The sequence below is a fragment of the Mytilus californianus genome, unplaced genomic scaffold (assembly GCF_021869535.1).
Source record: "Mytilus californianus isolate M0D057914Y unplaced genomic scaffold, xbMytCali1.0.p SCAF_8, whole genome shotgun sequence".
NCBI lineage: Eukaryota > Metazoa > Mollusca > Bivalvia > Mytilida > Mytilidae > Mytilus > Mytilus californianus.
The window spans coordinates 3,792,432-3,815,122 of record NW_026262734.1 but is presented as its reverse complement, the minus strand read 5'-3'; the positions used below and the strand labels follow the sequence as shown (position 1 = coordinate 3,815,122).

Here is a 22,691-nt window from a genome sequence, read left to right as displayed (position 1 = left end):
TGTGAAAATAACTTTTGTGGAAGTAACTCTAATTACACAGTAGTTTCATTAAGATATTTCGATAGCAGAACCCTTTTTATCTATATTGGAGCACTTGAACTTAACACCAATACAGGTGACACAAAGCATAACAACTACTATTTCACAAATTAGCCACAAACTAATTTCAGTTCCAATTTTTCAGAATACTTGATGACTCTAACAAAATTGGCGCGTCAGTTCCAGAAAAGATAATTTGTCAGAGTTAAGGATCAGGCATAGTGAAAAATAAAAACGTAGATTCTTCGTAAGTGCTATCACTAATTGGAATGAAGTACCGCATGGCCTATTGGACTTTGACGACTTTCGGGCAGTCAAGAACCACCTCATAAAAGATATATGTAAATCAACATAACTAATGTGTTATCCTGCACGGGCACCTGTGTATATGTTAAACACCTGTACCATATTCGTGTTGTTGGTCAGATGAATCTTTTCGGATAACCAATATAATTCACCACATATTGTGGCTGTATAAAGACAGGCTATCTAAACCATGTTTGTTCCTGCTCGGTGGAGTCGAATATTGGTGGTTATAGCTGTATAGAGCCAGGCTATCTGAACCATGTTTGTTCATGCTCGATGGAGTCGAACATTGGTGGTTATAGCTGTATAGAGCCAGGCTATCTGAACAATGTTTGTTCCTGCTCGGTGGAGTCGAACATTGGTGGTTATAGCTGTATAGAGCCAGGCTATCTAAACAATGTGTGTTCCTGCTCGGTGGAGTCGAACATTGGTGGTTATAGCTGTATAGAGCCAGGCTATCTGGACAATGTTTGTTCCTGCTCGGTGGAGTCGAACATTGGTGGTTATAGCTGTATAGAGCCAGGCTATCTGAACAATGTTTGTTCCTGCTCGGTGGAGTCGAACATTGGTGGTTATAGCTGTATAGAGCCAGGCTATCTGAACAATGTTTGTTCCTGCTCGGTGGAGTCGAACATTGGTGGTTATAGATGTATAGAGCCTGTTCCTGCTCGATGGAGTCGAATATTGGTGGTTATAGCTGTATAGAGCCAGGCTATCTGAACCATGTTTGTTCCTGCTCGGTGGAGTCGAATATTGGTGGTTATAGCTGTATAGAGCCAGGCTATCTGAACCATGTTTGTTCCTGCTCGGTGGTTGAACGATGTTTGTTACTGCTCGGTGGGGTCGAATATTGGTGGTTATAGCTGTATAAAGACAGGCTATCTGAACCATGTTTGTTCCTGCTCGGTGGAGTCGAATATTGGTGGTTATAGCTGTATAGAGCCAGGCTATCTGATCCGTTTGTTCCTGCTCGGTGGAGTCGAATATTGGTGGTTATAGCTGTAAAGAGCAAGGCTATCTGAACAATGTTTGTTCCTGCTCAGTGGAGTCGAACATTGGTGGTTATAGCTGTATAGAGCCAGGCTATCTGAACAATGTTTGTTCCTGCTCGGTGGAGTCGAATATTGGTGGTTATAGCTGTATAGAGCCAGGCCATCTAAACAATGTTTGTTCCTGCTCGGTGGAGTCGAACATTGGTGGTTATAGCTGTAAAGAGCCAGGCTATCTGAACAATGTTTGTTCCTGTTCGGTGGAGTCGAACATTGGTGGTTATAGCTGTATAGAGCCAGGCTATCTGAACAATGTTTGTTCCTGCTCGGTGGAGTCGAACATTGGTGGTTATAGCTGTATAGAGCCTGTTCCTGCTCGGTGGAGTCGAATATTGGTGGTTATAACTGTATAGAGCCAGGCTATCTGATCCATGTTTGTTCCTGCTCGGTGGAGTCGAATATTGGTTATTATAGCTGTATAGAGCCAGGCTATCTGAACCATGTTTATTCCTGCTCGGTGGAGTCGAATATTTGTGGTTATAGCTGTATAGAGCCAGGCTATCTGATCCATGTTTGTTCCTGCTCGGTGGAGTCGAATATTGGTGGTTATAGCTGTATAGTGTCAGGCTATCTGAACCATGTGTGTTTCTGTTCGGTTGAGTCGAATATTGGTGGTTATAGCTGTATAGAGCCAGGCTATCTGAACCATGTGTGTTCCTGCTCGGTGGAGTCGAATATTGGTGGTTATAGCTGTATAGAGCCAGGCTATCTGAACCATGTGTGTTCCTGCTCGGTGGAGTCGAATATTGGTGGTTATAGCTGTATAGAGCCAGGCTATCTGAACAATGTTTGTTCCTGCTCGGTGGAGTCGAACATTGGTGGTTATAGCTGTATAGAGCCTGTTCCTGCTCGGTTGAGTCGAATATTGGTGGTTATAGCTGTATAGAGCCAGGCTATCTGATCCATGTTTGTTCCTGCTCGGTGAAGTCGAATATTGGTTATTATAGCTGTATAGAGCCAGGCTATCTGAACCATGTTTGTTCCTGCTCGGTGGAGTCGAATATTGGTGGTTATAGCTGTATAGAGCCAGGCTATCTGATCCATGTTTGTTCCTGCTCGGTGGAGTCGAATATTGGTGGTTATAGCTGTATAGTGCCAGGCTATCTGAACCATGTGTGTTCCTGCTCGGTGGAGTCGAATATTGGTGGTTATAGCTGTAGAGTGCCAGGCTATCTAAACCATGTGTGTTCCTGTTCGGTTGAGTCGAATATTGGTGGTTATAGCTGTATAGAGCCAGGCTATCTGAACCATGTGTGTTCCTGCTCGGTGGAGTCGAATATTGGTGGTTATAGCTGTATAGAGCCAGGCTATCTGAACCATGTGTGTTCCTGCTCGGTGGAGTCGAATATTGGTGGTTATAGCTGTATAGAGCCAGGCTATCTGAACCATGTTTGTTCCTGCTCGGTGGAGTCGAATATTGTTGGTTATAGCTGTATAGAGCCAGGCTATCTAAACCATGTTTGTTCCTGCTCGGTGGGGTCGAATATTGGTGGTTATAGCTGTAGAGAGCCAGTCTATCTGAACCATGTTTTTTCCTGCTCGGTGGGGTCGAATATTGGTGGTTATAGCTGTATAGAGCCAGGCTATCTGAACCATGTTTGTTCCTGCTCAGTGGAGTCAAATATTGGTGGTTATAGCTGTATAGAGCCAGGCTATCTGAACCATGTTTGTTCCTGCTCGATGGAGTCGAATATTGGTGGTTATAGCTGTATAGAGCCAGGCTATCTGAACCATGTTTGTTCCTGCTCGGTGGTTGAACGATGTTTGTTACTGCTCGGTGGCTGAACCATGTTTGTTCCTGCTCGGTGGGGTCGAATATTGGTGATTATAGCTGTATCGAGCCAGGCTATCTGAACCATGTTTTTCCTGCTCGGTGGGGTCGAATATTGGTGGTTATAGCTGTATAGAGCCAGGCTATCTGAACCAAGTTTGTTCCTGCTCGGTGGTTTAACGATGTTTGTTACTGCTCGGTGGCTGAACCATGTTTGTTCCTACTCGGTGTGGTCGAATATTGGTGGTTATAGCTGTATAGAGCCAGGCTATCTGAACCATGTTTGTTCCTGCTCGGTGGAGTCGAATATTGGTGGTTATAGCTGTATAGAACCAGGCTATCTGATCCGTTTGTTCCTGCTCGGTGGAGTCGAATATTGGTGGTTATAGCTGTATAGAGCAAGGCTATCTGAACAATGTTTGTTCCTGCTCAGTGGAGTCGAACATTGGTGGTTATAGCTGTATAGAGCCAGGCTATCTGAACAATGTTTGTTCCTGCTCGGTGGTGTCGAATATTGGTGGTTATAGCTGTATAGAGCCAGGCTATCTGAACAATGTTTGTTCCTGCTCGGTGGAGTCGAACATTGGTGGTTATAGCTGTATAGAGCCTGTTCCTGCTCGGTTGAGTCGAATATTGGTGGTTATAGCTGTATAGAGCCAGGCTATCTGATCCATGTTTGTTCCTGCTCGGTGGAGTCGAATATTGGTTATTATAGCTGTATAGAGCCAGGCTATCTGAACCATGTTTGTTCCTGCTCGGTGGAGTCGAATATTGGTGGTTATAGCTGTATAGAGCCAGGCTATCTGATCCATGATTGTTCCTGCTCGGTGGAGTCGAATATTGGTGGTTATAGCTGTATAGTGCCAGGCTATCTGAACCATGTGTGTTCCTGTTCGGTTGAGTCGAATATTGGTGGTTATAGCTGTATAGAGCCAGGCTATCTGAACCATGTTTTTTCCTGCTCGGTGGGGTCGAATATTGGTGGTTATAGCTGTATAGAGCCAGGCTATCTGAACCATGTTTGTTCCTGCTCAGTGGAGTCAAATATTGGTGGTTATAGCTGTATAGAGCCAGGCTATCTGAACCATGTTTGTTCCTGCTCGATGGAGTCGAATATTGGTGGTTACGGCTGTATAGAGCCAGGCTATCTGAACCATGTTTGTTCCTGCTCGGTGGTTGAACGATGTTTGTTACTGCTCGGTGGCTGAACCATGTTTGTTCCTGCTCGGTGGGGTCGAATATTGGTGGTTATAGCTGTATCGAGCCAGGCTAACTGAACCATGTTTGTTCCTGCTCGGTGGGGTCGAATATTGGTGGTTATAGCTGTATAGAGCCAGGCTATCTGAACCAAGTTTGTTCCTGCTCGGTGGTTTAACGATGTTTGTTATTGCTTGGTGGCTGAACCATGTCTGTTCCTGCTCGGTGTGGTCGAATATTGGTGGTTATAGCTGTATAGAGCCAGGCTATCTGAACCATGTTTGTTCCTGCTCGGTGGAGTCGAATATTGGTGGTTATAGCTGTATAGAACCAGGCTATCTGATCCGTTTGTTCCTGCTCGGTGGAGTCGAATATTGGTGGTTATAGCTGTATAGAGCAAGGCTATCTGAACAATGTTTGTTCCTGCTCAGTGGAGTCGAACATTGGTGGTTATAGCTGTATAGAGCCAGGCTATCTGAACAATGTTTGTTCCTGCTCGGTGGTGTCGAATATTGGTGGTTATAGCTGTATAGAGCCAGGCTATCTGAACAATGTTTGTTCCTGCTCGGTGGAGTCGAACATTGGTGGTTATAGCTGTATAGAGCCTGTTCCTGCTCGGTTGAGTCGAATATTGGTTATTATAGCTGTATAGAGCCAGGCTATCTGAACCATGTTTGTTCCTGCTCGGTGGAGTCGAATATTGGTGGTTATAGCTGTATAGAGCCAGGCTATCTGATCCATGATTGTTCCTGCTCGGTGGAGTCGAATATTGGTGGTTATAGCTGTATAGTGCCAGGCTATCTGAACCATGTGTGTTCCTGTTCGGTTGAGTCGAATATTGGTGGTTATAGCTGTATAGAGCCAGGCTATCTGAACCATGTGTGTTCCTGCTCGGTGGAGTCGAATATTGGTGGTTATAGCTGTATAGAGCCAGGCTATCTGAACCATGTGTGTTCCTGCTCGGTGGAGTCGAATATTGGTGGTTATAGCTGTATAGAGCCAGGCTATCTGAACCATGTTTGTTCCTGCTCGGTGGAGTCGAATATTGGTGGTTATAGCTGTATAGAGCCAGGCTATCTAAACCATGTTTGTTCCTGCTCGGTGGGGTCGAATATTGGTGGTTATAGCTGTATAGAGCCAGTCTATCTGAACCATGTTTTTTCCTGCTCGGTGGGGTCGAATATTGGTGGTTATAGCTGTATAGAGCCAGGCTATCTGAACCATGTTTGTTCCTGCTCAGTGGAGTCAAATATTGGTGGTTATAGCTGTATAGAGCCAGGCTATCTGAACCATGTTTGTTCCTGCTCGATGGAGTCGAATATTGGTGGTTATAGCTGTATAGAGCCAGGCTATCTGAACCATGTTTGTTCCTGCTCGGTGGTTGAACGATGTTTGTTACTGCTCGGTGGCTGAACCATGTTTGTTCCTGCTCGGTGGGGTCGAATATTGGTGGTTATAGCTGTATCGAGCCAGGCTATCTGAACCATGTTTGTTCCTGCTCGGTGGGGTCGAATATTGATGGTTATAGCTGTATAGAGCCAGGCTATCTGAACCAAGTTTGTTCCTGCTCGGTGGTTTAACGATGTTTGTTACTGCTCGGTGGCTGAACCATGTTTGTTCCTGCTCGGTGTGGTCGAATATTGGTGGTTATAGCTGTATAGAGCCAGGCTATCTGAACCATGTTTGTTCCTGCTCGGTGGAGTCGAATATTGGTGGTTATAGCTGTATAGAACCAGGCTATCTGATCCGTTTGTTCCTGCTCGGTGGAGTCGAATATTGGTGGTTATAGCTGTATAGAGCAAGGCTATCTGAACAATGTTTGTTCCTGCTCAGTGGAGTCGAACATTGGTGGTTATAGCTGTATAGAGCCAGGCTATCTGAACAATGTTTGTTCCTGCTCGGTGGTGTCGAATATTGGTGGTTATAGCTGTATAGAGCCAGGCTATCTGAACAATGTTTGTTCCTGCTCGGTGGAGTCGAACATTGGTGGTTATAGCTGTAAAGAGCCAGGCTATCTGAACAATGTTTGTTCCTGCTCGGTGGAGTCGAACATTGGTGGTTATAGCTATATAGAGCCAGGCTATCTGAACAATGTTTGTTCCTGCTCGGTTGAGTCGAACATTGGTGGTTATAGCTGTATAGAGCCAGGCTATCTGAACCATGTTTGTTCCTGCTCGGTGGGGTCGAATATTGGTGGTTATAGCTGTATAGAGCCAGGCTATCTGAACCATGTTTGTTCCTGCTCGGTTGCTGAACCATATTTGTTCCTGCTCGGTGGCTGACCCATGTTTGTTCCTGCTCGGTGGAGTCGAATATTGGTGGTTATAGCCGTACAGAGCCAGGCTATCTGTATCATGTTTGTTCCTGCTCGGTGGCTGAACCATGTTTGTTCCTGCTCGGTGGGTCAAATATTAGTGGTTATAGCTGTATAGAGCTAGGCTATCTGTATCATGTTTGTTCCTGCTCGGTGGCTGAACCATGTTTGTTCCTGCTCGGTGGAGTCGAATATTAGTGGTTATAGCTGTATAGAGCCAGGCTATCTGTATCATGTTTGTTCCTGCTCGGTGGCTGAACCATGTTTGTTCCTGCTCGGTGGAGTCGAATATTGGTGGTTATAGCTGTATAGAGCCAGGTTATCTGTATCATGTTTGTTCCTGCTCGGTGGCTGAACCATGTTTGTTCCTGCTCGGTGGAGTCGAATATTGGTGGTTATAGCTGTATAGAGCCAGGCTATCTGTATCATGTTTGTTCCTGCTCGGTGGCTGAACCATGTTTGTTCCTGCTCGGTGGAGTCGAATATTGGTGGTTATAGCTGTATAGAGCCAGGCTATCTGTATCATGTTTGTTCCTGCTCGGTGGCTGAACCATGTTTGTTCCTGCTCGGTGGAGTCGAATATTGGTGGTTATAGTGTATAGAGCCAGGCTATCTGTATCATGTTTGTTCCTGCTCGGTGGAGTCGAATATTGGTTGATTAATGTTATCTGTTGTACTGTTTAATATTTGTTGGGGATCAAATAAATCATGTTATCATTTTTTATTATCTGACAATTTTGTTCAGAACATAATAAAGCTGAAGAAGTGATATAATCGAGAGGACTCCTTGATTTATTAATTCATATTCTAAAAAAAAAATAATTGATTTTATTGTTGTCAAAAATGTTTGAAATGATTAACAGACTATGTAATTTTTGTTGAAGGATTCAATCAGATGACATCTAGACGGCTACACACAGTCTTCACCAATTGACATTTGACTGCATTCAATGCAATATGCCAAGTTCTATATATATCGTAGTCTGATAATTTTGAGATAAACACCTACTTTCTAATGTATAGTTTGAAGCAAAATTGTTAGGCTTCTTTTGTTTTTCTGTATAGTTTGTTCTGGCATCGCACAATATCACGCCTTCTTGATCTGTTGATCTTGTTTTATGAAATCTTCATAATATTTATATGGTTGTGCCACATTTGGATCAAGATCTGCTTACCCTTCCGGAGCACCTGAGATCACCCCTGGTTTTTGGTGGGGTTCGTGTTGCTTTGGTATCTTTAGACTCTCTTTTATAGACTCGGGACGATTTATAGTTTGCTTTTTTGTATAAACACGTGTCAAAAGAGAGACGAAAGATACCAAAGGGACATTCAAACTCATAAGTAAAAAATAAACTGACAACGCCATGACTAAAAAAAAAAGATCAACAGACAAACAACAGTACACAGGACACAACATAGAAAACTAAAGACTGAGCAACACAAACCCCACCAAAAACTGGGGTGATATCAGGTGCTCCGGAAGAGTAAGCATATCCTGCTCTACGTGTGGCACCCGTCGTACGTGTTGCTCATATTAGTACAAACCCGGTAATAAGTCTTATTCGGTAGGTCACATTCGGGGAAAGGGGGACGGGATTGTCAATTGATGTCTTGAAGAGTAATGTTGCCCTCTAGGTATCATTCATCATTCTTGTCGTTGTTTTGCTGTATAATTGACAAATACACCGTATCTCATTTTATTCAGATGACAGTTGCATTGGCCTACAAATAACTGATTAACATGACCGACCTGTTCGTTTAAAATAAGAGTCCCACACTGGTTAAAAAAAGATTTGTGCAATATTGCAAAATTTTAAGGGAAAACATCCAATATTTAGTGCTGAGTATCTGAGACTTTCTGTCATGCTTTATATAGTGCCGACGGATGACATTTGATTATATTGATCTTTGGATTGGCTCATTGACGTATATCGCCAACATCCACCGTTATTCCCATGACAGAGCTTATGCCTTAAGACAGTTTAACTTGTGTTAACTCATAGTGTTTTTTAAAATTTTAAGTGTACTGTTCAATGCTTTCCGATTCGGCTTTAGTCCTTTTTAAACTACCACTGCTGCTTACATCTATTTCTAATATTTTGTTTGGCAGTTTTAATTCTTGTAGAGATAGTTTGAAATCGCAGGAGTGTTTAATAAGAATTTTGATAATCATCATAAATATATATAATGCGAAGCGCATGGTGATGGTTTCTTTTTCATGTAATTTGCTCCGCACAAAAATGTCAAGTCATGGGGCAATAACTGAAGCTAATAAGATATAATAATTGAATAATAAATTTTAAGTTCACTCAGTCTGCTGATGTATTTCGTAATTTTTTGCGCAACATTTAATTGCCTTGCAGTCTTTTCCTTGATCTTTGAAATACGTGACTTAAATTTAATTTAAAATCAATTGAAATGCCTAAAAGTTTTATTTCAAGCTCATCTTCACATGATATAGAAATACATACCATTTAAGTTATAAAAAAAATCGTTTTGTTACGTGTTTTTGCCATCACAGATAGACTGAAATTTCTCTGGGTTGGCTTGCATTTAAATTGCAGAAAACGATCGCATTTACTAGTATTAACTAATAAAGAATTATAAGATAGCTTATAAAGAAAATTATATGAGATATCTTATAAACTTTATAAGATATCCGTCTTATATAAAATTATATAAGATATCTTACGATATAAACAACATAAGATATCTTGGAAACTATATAAGATGTCTTAGAAATATATGATATATCTTATAAAGTTTATTAGATATCTTGAAGTTAGAATAAATAGTAAAACGGCTTGCCATACATTTCGGTTGAGCGCGATGATCTTTGTTACAAAACGGAAAAATTCCGATTTTTCTCTAAAATTAGAAACTACACTTATGACATTTTGGCGGGTAATGTTGGGAATGGAGAAATGGTTGCTGTAGTGCAAAGATGAGTAGTGTGATACTAATAAGCTGCAGGTTAGCTCATTGTTAGTGCGTATATGTGTGTGTTGTACACAAGTACTCGGTCTAGCTTTAGTGGGGATGATATTTAAGATCGATTATCGATAGGCACAGGCACTTGTCCCTACTAGAACACACCCTACAGCTGCCCTATGCCTGGTAGCCTGGATTTTTAGTATTCGTATTATCATTTGATAAAGTCATGGTGATTGTAAGATGCACAGTTTTCTCTGCTTTCAAAATCTTATTTTTTGAACCCGTCCTGGTTTTCTTACTACAATAATCTTACTATAAACTAAATTATGTTTTTTTTATCTAATTAAGGTGTAAAAATAAACTTGGGATACAACTTTGAGATGCTCCCTCTCAGGTAACAATTGGTTTGTATTGTATTGATTGTCCTTGATTGGCATATACAAAAGACCGACAATAGATATTTACACATCTATAGATGAGTTAAAGGTAGTAACTGAGTGGACAGTATCAAATGCAATTCAGGTGTTTGTTTATTTTTACACCTTCTGCAGGAAGGAAAAAAAATGCCCTTCAAAATCCAAAAACGATTACATCTTTCTGAAACACAAAATGCATTTAACTTTTATATATCTAGTGGATGCCAGGCCTTAAAACTTTTCAAACTGTACAGGTAAGTCTGTACACAGAGTAGTTTTTGGGGTGAAAATACGGCCATATTTGTCCATTTGTTATGATGAACCTTAACCAAAATTAATTGTGGTATTGAGGTGGAAAGAAAACAGACTTGTTAGATAGTGTACTATAGTTTAACATAGATTAAATAACTACTGGAAGAATTCCATGTTCTCCTGATAGAGGAGGGATTTACAGAAGGCAACAGGTAACAGAAACTACATGTGACATATACTATTGGTATTGGTATCGGATTCGACCAGGAATTTGTTAATTATTGGTATTGTTAGTTATGTGGAAAACAAAAGGGCCTGGAATGGTGTAATTCTTAAACAACACAATTGTCGTATATATATTAGTTATATATAAAGTTGAATTTTTTTATTCATCGTTTTTACGTCATGTCGGCTAACAAATTGGACCTCCTTATTTTAGTAGTATAGATACATGTACCAAACACATTTGCATTTCATTTATGTCTCTGCCTATATATTCTCATTACCAGCACTTGTTTCTATCAGTTAATGGGTAGCCCAACCTAGGGGCATTATGTTTTTCGGTCTGTGCGTCCGTTCGTCTGTCTGTCCGTCTGTCCCGCTTCAGGTTAAAGTTTTTGGTCAAGGTAGTTTTTGATGAAGTTGGAAGTCCAATCAACTTGAAACTTAGTACACATGTTCCCTATGATATGATCTTTCTAATTTTAATGCCAAATTAGAGTTTTGACCCCCTATTTTACGGTCCACTGAATAAAGAAAATGATAGTGCGAGTGGGGTCTCTGTGTACTATGGACACACTCTTGTTTATGCTATTTCTCAATAAAAATTGAAATTAAATTCAACAATCAAGTTGAAAAAAAGTGAACCAAGAAAAGGGTTATGATACATTTCCATTAATTGCCATGCAGTACGTGGCTTAATTAAGAATATGTTTCTTAATTATAATTTTGATGAAAATATATATTCTACCTAAGATAAGAATTAATTCTTTTTTCACATTTTTTTCAATTAGATTGTTGAATTTGATTTCTATATTCATTGAGAAAAATTAACAACAAAAATTTGATTAGAATATTTTATTTCACAATTAAGTTTAAGATGCTGCCATGCACACACATCCAGGATAGCAACACAAGCTCTTTATATTTAGAGCCTCTTGTTAATGATTAACGTTTTATATTTAAGCAAAATATTGAAAATATATTTTTTATTTTACTGATAGATGGACTTAATTTTCTGCCATTACATTTTATACAGTTTAATTTTTTTTATAAGCATCAAATTTTAAATTTTCATGAAATGTTACAAAACGTAGAAGCTTTTTTTGTGATCAAGAAAACGCATAATTTGAAGAAAATGTGTAATTTTTTTTTATCACATTTGTTGGCAGAAAATATATAATGTTGAAAATTAACGGTATTATATTTATAATTTTTACAGTTTTACTGATGAATGGCTAATGACATGACACAATATTTCAAATAAACGTTTCAAGGAATTGAACATGTTATACAATGTATTTACTGAAAAAGTGCATTTTCATAAAAAATAAACCGCCAAACTGAAGGTCTGCCAAAAAAGTATGAAAACAAAACTGAGAAGGCACAACTGTAGTAAACTTTAGGAGAGAGAGTCAAGCTAACTAACTCCCTAGCTTTCTATAATGATAAAAAAATTAGGTATCTGATTAAGTAGACTCTGTTAAATTTCAAGAGAGAAATATGTGACAAAGCAGTTTCCTCCTGTTCTAGAATATTCATGAATATGGGAAATAAAATTATCCACCATCATGACTATTAAAGCAGTGTCAGATGATTACATTCTACTGTATGGTATGAAACAGTCTTACCTATCTATATCAATAAGTGTTTGGTATTACTATAAATTTCACTCCTTCGTACTATGAACATCAAAATTATTTATTTTGTAAAAATATTTCCTTTCTCTATCTGAACTGTACACGTATACCTAACAACAAAATTATTTTTATTTACCTGTGTTTAAAGTTATTGCAAATGGCTGATAGTTTTGTACAAGTATATTGTTTTTCTTAAATTGGTTAACATTTCACAGCGGTATAACATGTTACTTAAATTATTCTTCCCTTAGTTTATTTATTTTGTATTTGCATTGTATCATAGATCAAATTTATTTGTTCAGTGTATGTTCACCAGTGTTAATATGTCTTTTGATTGAGTTAAGCCATTTCAATTGATATTTTATAGTGTGTTTTTCTATATTGTGATGTTACACTATTGTTTCAGATAAGGGTGAAGGTTTGGTACCATTAAAACGTTTAAACCCGCTGCAATTGTTTACACCTGTCCTAAGTCAGGAATCTGATGCATGTACAAGAATTCGTTCGATCTTAATGCGCATGCGCTAGTAAATAGCGAAGTAGCCCGTTTAATGTATACAGAGAAGGCATTGTTTTGCGAACCCCTGACATCTGTTTGCTTCAATAACAAATAGTATTCATTATTTTCTTATTTTGGCTTCGATATTTTTATAATCTCCAAAGACAGGGAAATAAAATGATATTTTTGCCTAAAAATTAACTTTTGTTATTCTCCCGTCTTTTTATGGTTGAAAATTGAAAATTCTTTAATTTGTCATGGAATAGAGAATTTTACACGCTTTGATACGAAGTCATCGGCAAACACTTATACTTTTATGAATCAATATGATTATATCCTTTAAGACTTTTATAACCAATAATTGTGAATGTATACATGTTTACTCTACATGTGACATTAAAGTAGCAATACTTGCAATACACAAGGTATATTTTTTTTTTTTTTTTTTGTGTTTTCCACTTTTCAATCATGAGAGAGGATAAAGTATACAATGGAATCATTATGTTGAAAAGTGAACTTCCAACAATTAATAATCTTAATATATTTTTCATTATTATGATAAAAATAATTTGCTAAAAGCTTCAAAGAAAAACTTTGACAAAATACACACGTATTATTATTAGGTTAGACTGGTGTTATTGTAGCGGATGCATGTGGAAATTAAAATCCTTCGGATTTATGACATAAAAGAAGAATCTTCATCGTTATTCCATATATTGTGACCATATAAAACATCAATTGGATTAGGTTCTTTGGTTGCACCAGCTATATTTTTTTAACAGAACAAATGACATGATTTTTTTATTTATTAAAATTTCAATACTAGTAATTATTATTCCATAATTTTTCCATAACCGTAAGCTAACTGACAATAATATCTGCCCTGAAAAAACACATAAACTTCCCAATACTATGATAAAGTTTAAAATATGTTTTTAACAAAAATATTTACGAATTAACTTTTTACGACTACATGTACTGCATAAACCTACACACCCCGGGATACCAACATTGATTTGTGTGATTTAAGTAGCTAATTAAGATTGTTCTCCACAGGGAGTGATGCGTGTAATGTGACCGTGTATATATTATTAATTTCTCAGACTTTTCTAATCATTTCAAATTGAAATCTTTCAGAGTTTTATCTTTGACGAATTTTTGGTTTGGCTAAGTTAGCTACATGTATTTGGAAAATACCCCGTGTTTACTTAATACTTTGTCATAGTTCACGGAGATCCGTTACATATATTCCTTTAGAAATAAACATAATTATAAAATGATTAATTAAAACGAATATGAAAATAAATCAAAAATACTCGAAACTGTAACATATTTTGAAAAGTTTTAATTCTAAAAAATTGCATAATGGATTGTTACTTGATAACACAACGACCGAAATCATAAAGTCTCGCAGCATGCATGGAGGTTTACATCTACTGTGTCAATTAAAAGATACACACACGTATTCCTCATTATCAACTTAAAGACAAAGAAGACTTATAAGTCCATCTTTTTTTAAGAGGCCATAGTAAAAACAAATGTCTTGCTTTAGGAACGGACAAATCATATTTTAAAAAAACTCCTTAATTCGACAAAAATGTTGAAACTGTGAAACTGACATGATGTTTGATTTTTTTTTAATGACCAAATGTTTTTTATTGTTATGTTAGGTTGACGTTTTATTTTCAACTGAGACCATATATATGCAATCTTATCAGAAATAATTATGGTACTCTTTTCACCGACATGTCCCTTTTTTTAACCAAGCTAATTTTTAAAGCTATTGATTTAAAGTACATTGGAAAATTCCATTATTGTATGACAAATATTCTACAAATCATGATTTTGCATGGACAAGACTTTTGTGCCAGTGTGTGGCTAGTTAATTTATCATATCCAGTATAAAAGTTATCCTAAGCAATGGAGTATAACATATATGGCAATCTATGGACTTTTTCCATCTGGCAGTAAATGGGTATTCTTTATAGCTTGCTGTTCGGTGTAAGCCAAGGCTCTGTGTTGAAGGCCGTACTTTGACCTATAATTTTTTATTTTACAAATTTTGACTTGGATATAGAGTTGTCTCATTGGCACTCATACCACATCTTCTTATATCTATTTGCTTCATTGTGCTGAATGTATAAACACGCAGCCACATTCGATGCCACATCTCCTTTACGTTAGCATATATATATACCCTTGCAACAACTCTTCCAGGGGTTTGATGGCAAAAAATTCATTTTCTAGTTGCATTCGAAATTTCTGTTCTTCATCGTGTTCTTCCTAGTCGTTCCACTTATTGAATTATTGTTGATTTGTTCTCATTCCAAATATGCATGAACTATTTGTCACTAGACGCCAAGCAAATTCGTCAATAATATCCGCGCATGATATAAAATTAATCTTTTGCACCTCTAGATGCCGAAAACTTTGCAGTAGAATGTAAAAAATTTCTCATTTGTATTTCAAGATGCATTCACACTAAAATTGTTCATTCTTTTTTGATGTCTCAACCGTTCATGGGAAGCTTGTATTAATTCAATGGACAACTGACTGAATAAATCAATTACAACACTAAACTGTTCTATCACGCTTAACATGATCTTTCAAAGAATGTGCGATGGGTGCGCTGAAGGTTAGAAAAAGAGTTGAATTCAAACGATATTGAATAAAGACCACGAGCTAGTTTTTGTCATAGAATGTGGACATACTGAGTGTTTTAAATCAAGAAAATAGTTATAGGACACGTTAGTACTATCTGGATGCACAAATGGGAAAAGTTACTAGAGATGTTGAGATATTGAAATATACGCGAAAAAAGGTTACGTTCCGCTTAACTTCTATAAAGGAATTTAGCCTAACTAAAAAAAGAGTGTTTAAACAATCTCCGCAATTGTTTAGTCATGACACAGTCTTTCGAATCAACTTGTACTTATTATATCTGCTAAAATGTAAAATGAAATTAGAAAAAAAACTTTTCCAAATGAAACCTTTGGGATTCATGTCTAACATTGACAATTTCACTTAATGATTTTGATATGTCCAAAGCAATTTTCTGTATTTACTTTATTTTGATATCCAAAGTTATAACACACCATATAATTAATTGGTTAAATGTGTCTTCTTATAACTAAGGAATATAAGTATGAGTATGATGGCCATAAAATCAGTAGGACATCATCGTTTTCGAAGCAATAACATAAAGGTGTTAATTCTGTTTATTTATGTTTATCTTACTACCTTTACATATAAAAGATCATAAACTTGAAATAGATATTTACCCAAACTTGATTACATAATACTTTTTATTTATTATTAGTGGCCAAAGTTATTGTGTATTGAAGAAGTGAAATCAATTTTGTTTTAAATCGTTCTCTATTTTAAACTTGCAAAATTTGATAAATTCTATTGATGTATTTCGCCATCTTGCAGTTCAAAGATGAAAAAAGAAGCAAACATTTTACTAAATTTGTAAATAGTTAAATTGAGTAATATAAGTTTATAATTTTTCTCTGTACCGATGTGATGCATTGTCTGTATGAGAATCAAAATATATATAGTCATTCAACCAGACATGGCAAAATTCGATATTTTAGGTGGGCAGATTTCTTTTTTTTTCTTTTCTCTTTTTTTTTTTGTCTTATAAAATCAAATACTTCTATTTTTCTTAACAGAATTTGCATGTTTAGAAAAATGTTCAAAGATTAAGAAAGAATTTTTTACAATAGATATGCATCTCGTATAATAAAAACTAATTGAAAATATTATTATATATTAACCGTAATAATTCTAATTTGATTCTAAACTCGGTTTCCTATTAAGATTACAAATTATTATACTATTGGAATTAAGTGTGGATATCGATCATCAAACATTCAAATCCTGTTGTGATCCGATATTTAATTATTTATGTACACAAGTTGGCGTGCAAAAATCAACATGTTCCTCGGAAATACTGATAAACTCGTTTCCCTTTATAAGAAAATTGAGTTACCTCCCTTTTTTGAGTACGAGTTGTCTTTCTTGACCGAACTAATAGTTCAGTATGTTCAGTAGTTGTCGTTTGTTGATGTGGTTCATAATTGTTTCTCGTTTCCTCCTTTTTTATATAGATTAGACCGTTGGTTTTCCCGTTTGAATGGTTTTACACTAGTAATTTTTGGGGCCCTGTATAGCTTGCTGTTCAGTGTGAGTCAAGGCTCAGTGTTGAAGACCATAACTTTGACCTATAATGGTTTACTTTTATAAATTTGACTTGGATGGAGGGTTGTCTCATTGGCACTCATACCACATCTTCCTATATCTATCTAAAAAACAAACATTTATCTTGATTATTTACTTAATATGAATATAAATATTCTATAGTATTACTAAGAGTATATAATAATTAAGTTAGTTTGAACATATTTTTACTGTAATTCAGTGATATGTTACAAGGGGAATAACTTGAGGATTATTTTGCAAATGTCATAAATTTACAAATATATTTAACATGAGAACTAACTATTATTGGGTGTGGTATCATTGATCAGGTTTTTCTCTATTATACTGTTTCTGCAGTTACATTTTTGATTATTGATTTGTTATGTCCTCATTGTTATTTAAGATTATATTCCAATCTTTTGTCTTTAATTTCCATGAAATGACCTTCTCCACTTAATAACCTTGTAGCTTTTCTAGTAAAGCAGTGACCAGCTACCTCAAAATTACCCTACTGAAAATGTAAAGTGGGATTTCACTGAAAATACCAGTGGAGTTTCATCAGAGTTCCATTGGAATACCACTGTATTACCACTGGGAAATTTGGTCGGGATTTTCATTGGACATTCATTGTTTTCCATTGGGATATCAGTGGAATATCCAGTGGGATTCCGGTGAATACTCGAGTGGAATACAGTGGAAATTCCATTGGAATACCAGTGAAAACTTCGTTGGAATACCATTGTTTTCCCACTGGACATTTATTGTTTTCTACTGGGATACCAGTGGTAATTCCATTGGAAATTGTAACAATCAACCAAAGAAAACCAGTGATATTTCAATGGAAATTGACAATTCCACTGAAATGTTAGATATCATTTTGCATGCACTGCTTATTTTTGAATGAATTAATAAGAAAACTTGAAATAAGACAATAACCATTTTAATGCAAGTCAACAATTAAAGAAATTACAACAGTTTATACATCATCCACATTTAAGACCTTTTAAACGAAAAGATCAACCTCTTTAAAATATTAACGTTGATAAATTATCATTTTTTAGTCAAAGATGTATTTACTTAATTGTACATGTAAATCATTTTTCTGGTTAAATCATTCATAAGTCCATGGTAACTTTTGGTCCTCTTGAAATCTTTCACAAATGGTTTTAATTTTCAATTTTACAAATTTGTTTATTGTGCATTAACCAAACAAAAATGTCCAGTTTACATGCATACGAAATACTTTGTCAGTTTGGTCAGTTTTCTTCATCATCCATTGATATTATTCATGAATTAAGTCCAAAGTTTCTGCATTCCAATCCTGTTCCATTAAGTCTTCATCGATTAATCTGAAAGAAAAAAAATCATACATCATAACATGCATAGAATTTTGAATTAAAATAACATTACAATACCATGCTCCAGTCTGCAATTATTCAAAAATATATGTTACTGGCATATATATTTTATTTGTGTTTGTGTGTAATTTATTCACAACATTTATACACTAAGAGCAATTTAGACACATGTATGTCTATTGTTGAAGACTATGTGTTCTCTAGATATCTTTGGCTATAGTTGTTGGGTTGCTGTCTCTTAGACTTATAACACACATCTCTTTTTATCAAAATAGACTTCTATTGTTCATGGATCAGGTGTCTCTCAAAGCCAAATAAAATAGTATGTGTGGTTCCAGTTACATTTAAAAAAAATTAGGGTAGGTAGGTAAGAATTTTTTTTATTTTATGGTTTTTTTTTACATTGAGTCTATCATGTCTGCAATTATTCAAAAATATATGTTACTGGCATATATATTTTATTTGTGTTTGTGTGTAATTTATTCACAACATTTATACACTAAGAGCAATTTAGACACATGTATGTCTATTGTTGAAGACTATGTGTTCTCTAGATATCTTTGGCTATAGTTGTTGGGTTGCTGTCTCTTAGACTTATAACACACATCTCTTTTTATCAAAATAGACTTTTATTGTTCATGGATCAGGTGTCTCTCAAAGCCAAATAAAATAGTATGTGTGGTTCCAGTTATATTTAAAAAAAAATAGGGTAGTTAGAATTTTTTTTATTTTATGGTTTTTTTTTACATTGAGTCTATCATGTCTATGGGAGCAACATTTTGACTTCAGTACTTACTGAAAAATGACAAAAAAATCTTTAGGGTAGGCTATTGTTAAGACTAAACAAAAAGGTAGGTAAGGTAATTGGAACCACGCATATATTTTTATTTAGCCTCATATTATCTTTCCCTTTGTGTTGTGTTTGTTGTTGGTTTACTATCTGGTTGAAGCATACCAGACACCTCATTTTGTTCACATAATAGCCATGATTAACCATTGTGCATGATGATCAGATCAATGTTTTTGAGATGTGTTTACAGCTTATAGATGTGAATGATTAACATGATTAATGTATTTTTATTTCAAGTGTGGGAAGGATGAAAAAATAATTCAATAAGTACCTTTCAATAATCTTATACTCAAATTTCTTTTCTGCTGCTGGTTCGTTTGTTTTCATCGTGTTTTCATATTATTGAGTGGATATTGATCGATGCACAGTCATCATTTTTGCAGCTTTGTACCTTCACCATGATCAATCCCTTTTAATATATGGACAACCTAAAAAAAATGTAAAAACATTTTATTAATCATTTTTAATTCTGGTCATGACCTGTATGCATCATATATTACTGATATTTATCATACAATGTACATATATAATTAAGAAGCTTCTTTCAGTTAAGTATAAAGACTCTAAAACACAATATTAACCTTTAGGGATTTTTTGTGTTGCATGTCCATCCAAATCAGAACATGACAAAATTAAGTTGAATGTGCCTGAGATTGTGTAGTAAACTGTAAACATCTTTCCTTGATTGTGAAGGCACACAATGTAATTTAATATTGAATAATAAAATTATTATTACATTCCCACCTCCCCCTTTTCAGAACACCAAATGGTCATCCTCAAAGTGTGAACTAACAGAGCCCATGAATAAAACTAAAGGGGGTATATATCTTTTCTTTTTAATTTTAATTAAAAATATTCATGATGTAAAAATCAAATGTAAAATCTCTTAAAAATTACCTGTATCTGCTGTACGTCTGCCCTACATCAGCACATCGTCTCATCGTAAATTCTTGGTTCAACAGCTAATGTCATACCTAAATGTTCTGCCTTTAATGTCTATTTCTTTATTTATCGAAGGTTGTTGAGTATTAATTATTATTAACATGATTAATGTAACCACAGCTGGACAATGCTGGACAGGATACATACTCGTACAATATTTTTAGTTTCAAATTTGAACACATTCCGTGTATTAATGATAACGACTATCTGATTGGCCGATCGGAAATCCCGGATATAGAGTTATCCAATCAAATCAGCGGTTATAAATATAGTCTGGTAGAAAAAAATGGCAGCCTCCATGAATGTAAACATGTGTGTTGAAAAACAACATTATAGACTACAGTTTCACGAATTTTCTGCTCAAATTATGCCAAAAACACTGACATTTAGCGTACAATTGATTGGAGCGGATTATATGTGAAATGTTTCTATAGATTAACTTATATGACCCGAGTTCCAGTGCCGAGTTCAGGACATGAAAATGATGAAAAATTCATCACACGGACAAAGTTAAGATACCGAAACAGTTTATAGAACAATGTGGAAAATGAAAGCCGTTCACTTTACTTTTTTCAAAAGAACAGTAGACCAGTAACAGTTAATGAACATGATGAAGTCAAAGGAGAAATAATTATATTATTGTATACATGTAGACTGTAGTGCAGGGCAGTTGCCAGTACGGTCACTTGAAGAAAAAAACGGAGTTATCCTAACAAATTATTCGTACAGTCTGAAGATAATTTCTGCAACAGATCTGTTTAAAACGGCCCTTTTAAGAGCCATGCACATTTTTCAAAAAGAATCTTAATTGTTTTTGTTCGTTAAATCAACCAGAATCTTATTCTCAACCCAATTTGATATAAAATATTCATTTCTTTATTTATATTATCTGATTATTGCACATTTAATTTTATTTCTTAATAGTTAAAATGTATCCTTTCAATGTGTCATACTCATAGGCTATATGGTGATGCATTATATTCACCCTACATCTGAGGAGCTACCATTTTACTTATTTTATATGGGTGTGGGGGGGGGGGGGGGGGGGTCTTTCAGACCAAATGATTATTTTCATTTGTTACTAGGCAAGTGATTTCATATTACATTTAACCATGTAACATTTTTTGAACAAATGTTTCATATACATGTATATATGTAGGTTTATGAAATATTCATAATACATCCCTTATATTATCATGATTATAATATTTAATTTCTTATCAGGCCAGCAAATTATATGCTACAAATTAAATCCTTTATATAATAATCATGCACTTAATTATTTGAAAAATTTAAATTAGAAGTATATATTCCTTTAAATTTCTAAGTCCAAAATTCCACTGGAATATTTGCATTAAATCAAAACTCCACTGAAATATAAACAATAATATTCCACTGGAAATTAATTGGAAAATCTTTGGAAGTTTCATTGGAAATTTCACTGATTTTCCATTGGAATTACAGTGTGAAAAATATTTCAGATGTTTTGGATGAAATTCTAATGGGATTCCATCGGAATATTTTTTTCCACTGAATACCAGTGTAATTTCACTGGAAATCCAGTGGAATCCCGTACTCATTTTCAGTAGGGTAGATGCATGCTTTTCCAGTGTTTTCCATGGAGGATTTATATAGGATGTTGCCCCCATCCTTTGATATTAGAAATTCCCTATTGCTTTATATACCCAATGATTTATAATGTATGACCACCATGATCCTTTGAGTCAACCCCACACCCTTAAAACATAATTCTGTCTTCCCTTTTTTAAGTGTAAATTTATATTATTTTTATTAGATATTACCTGTGTGCCTGGATACATCTCAGACAAATTATATTCAGTATTATCTATACATTATACTACATGACAAAGGAAAAACTTGTTAAGAAGTTGCTATAGGTATAGAACCACTAATTCAGGCCCGGTCAGAAAGAACATACAAGAAAGTAGTACATATTTTAAACAAAATAGTTCCTACGCATAGCTGTATCTTTGTCAATGGCGGGTATATTTGGGTAGTTTTGGTATAAAATGAAAGCTTGTGGACTTGGGATCACTGTAGAACCCTTGTTGAAAGATTTATTTGAATAATAAAGAAGCATATGAAATTTTGATAGGAGGGCACATTTGACCTGTTGTTCAGATCAGAAGTTCCTGTTTTTGTACTATCAAACTTCCGGGAACCAGTACGCTCTAATATGCAATTAAAGGTATGTTGATTTTTTCAGCACAAGTCAGGATAAGGTACATTTTTGACATGAAATAACTGCCACTTTAACTGAACTTAAGACAAAGTAGCCATTAATGCTTGAAATTGCAGAATTTAACATAGAAAGGAATGGGGCTATGAATTAGTGGTTTTATACCTATACAGATAGAGGCAACCAGAAATTTAACTGTTTATTACAACTTTAGTTGATGAAAATTGAAAAGCATAAAATTTCTTTCTTTATTTTTCTTGTTGTATGAAGCTATTTTTTCATTAACACCTACCTCTTGGTTTTGCCCTACTAAAAGTCAGGGTTCATGATAAAATATCTGATTTTGAATGTAATATTTGCCACTGGACAATATACCATCCATCAATCAATCTGTTCAATTTCTTAGTGAAAAGTAACTTATTTTTTTACAAAATGTAATACATACATTATGTAATAGTAACATTTTGAAATCACTTCTTATAACCATACCTTTGGATTGGGT

At 35.5% G+C, this 22,691-nt stretch overlaps 1 long non-coding RNA gene across 2 annotated transcripts; it reads right to left on the bottom strand.

Annotated features, from left to right (window-relative positions):
• Nucleotides 1–17,763: 17,763 nt before the first annotated feature.
• On the bottom strand, nt 17,764–20,238 carry LOC127712287 (uncharacterized). 2 transcript variants are annotated; one of them, XR_007987015.1, is made up of 3 exons: nt 19,945–20,238; nt 19,319–19,475; nt 17,764–18,188 (listed from the first exon to the last, which is right to left on the bottom strand). It is a non-coding gene; the product is annotated as an uncharacterized LOC127712287 (long non-coding RNA). The 2 variants fall into 2 exon arrangements; XR_007987016.1 differs by lacking the exon at nt 17,764–18,188 and adding an exon at nt 18,195–18,265.
• Nucleotides 20,239–22,691: the final 2,453 nt, after the last annotated feature.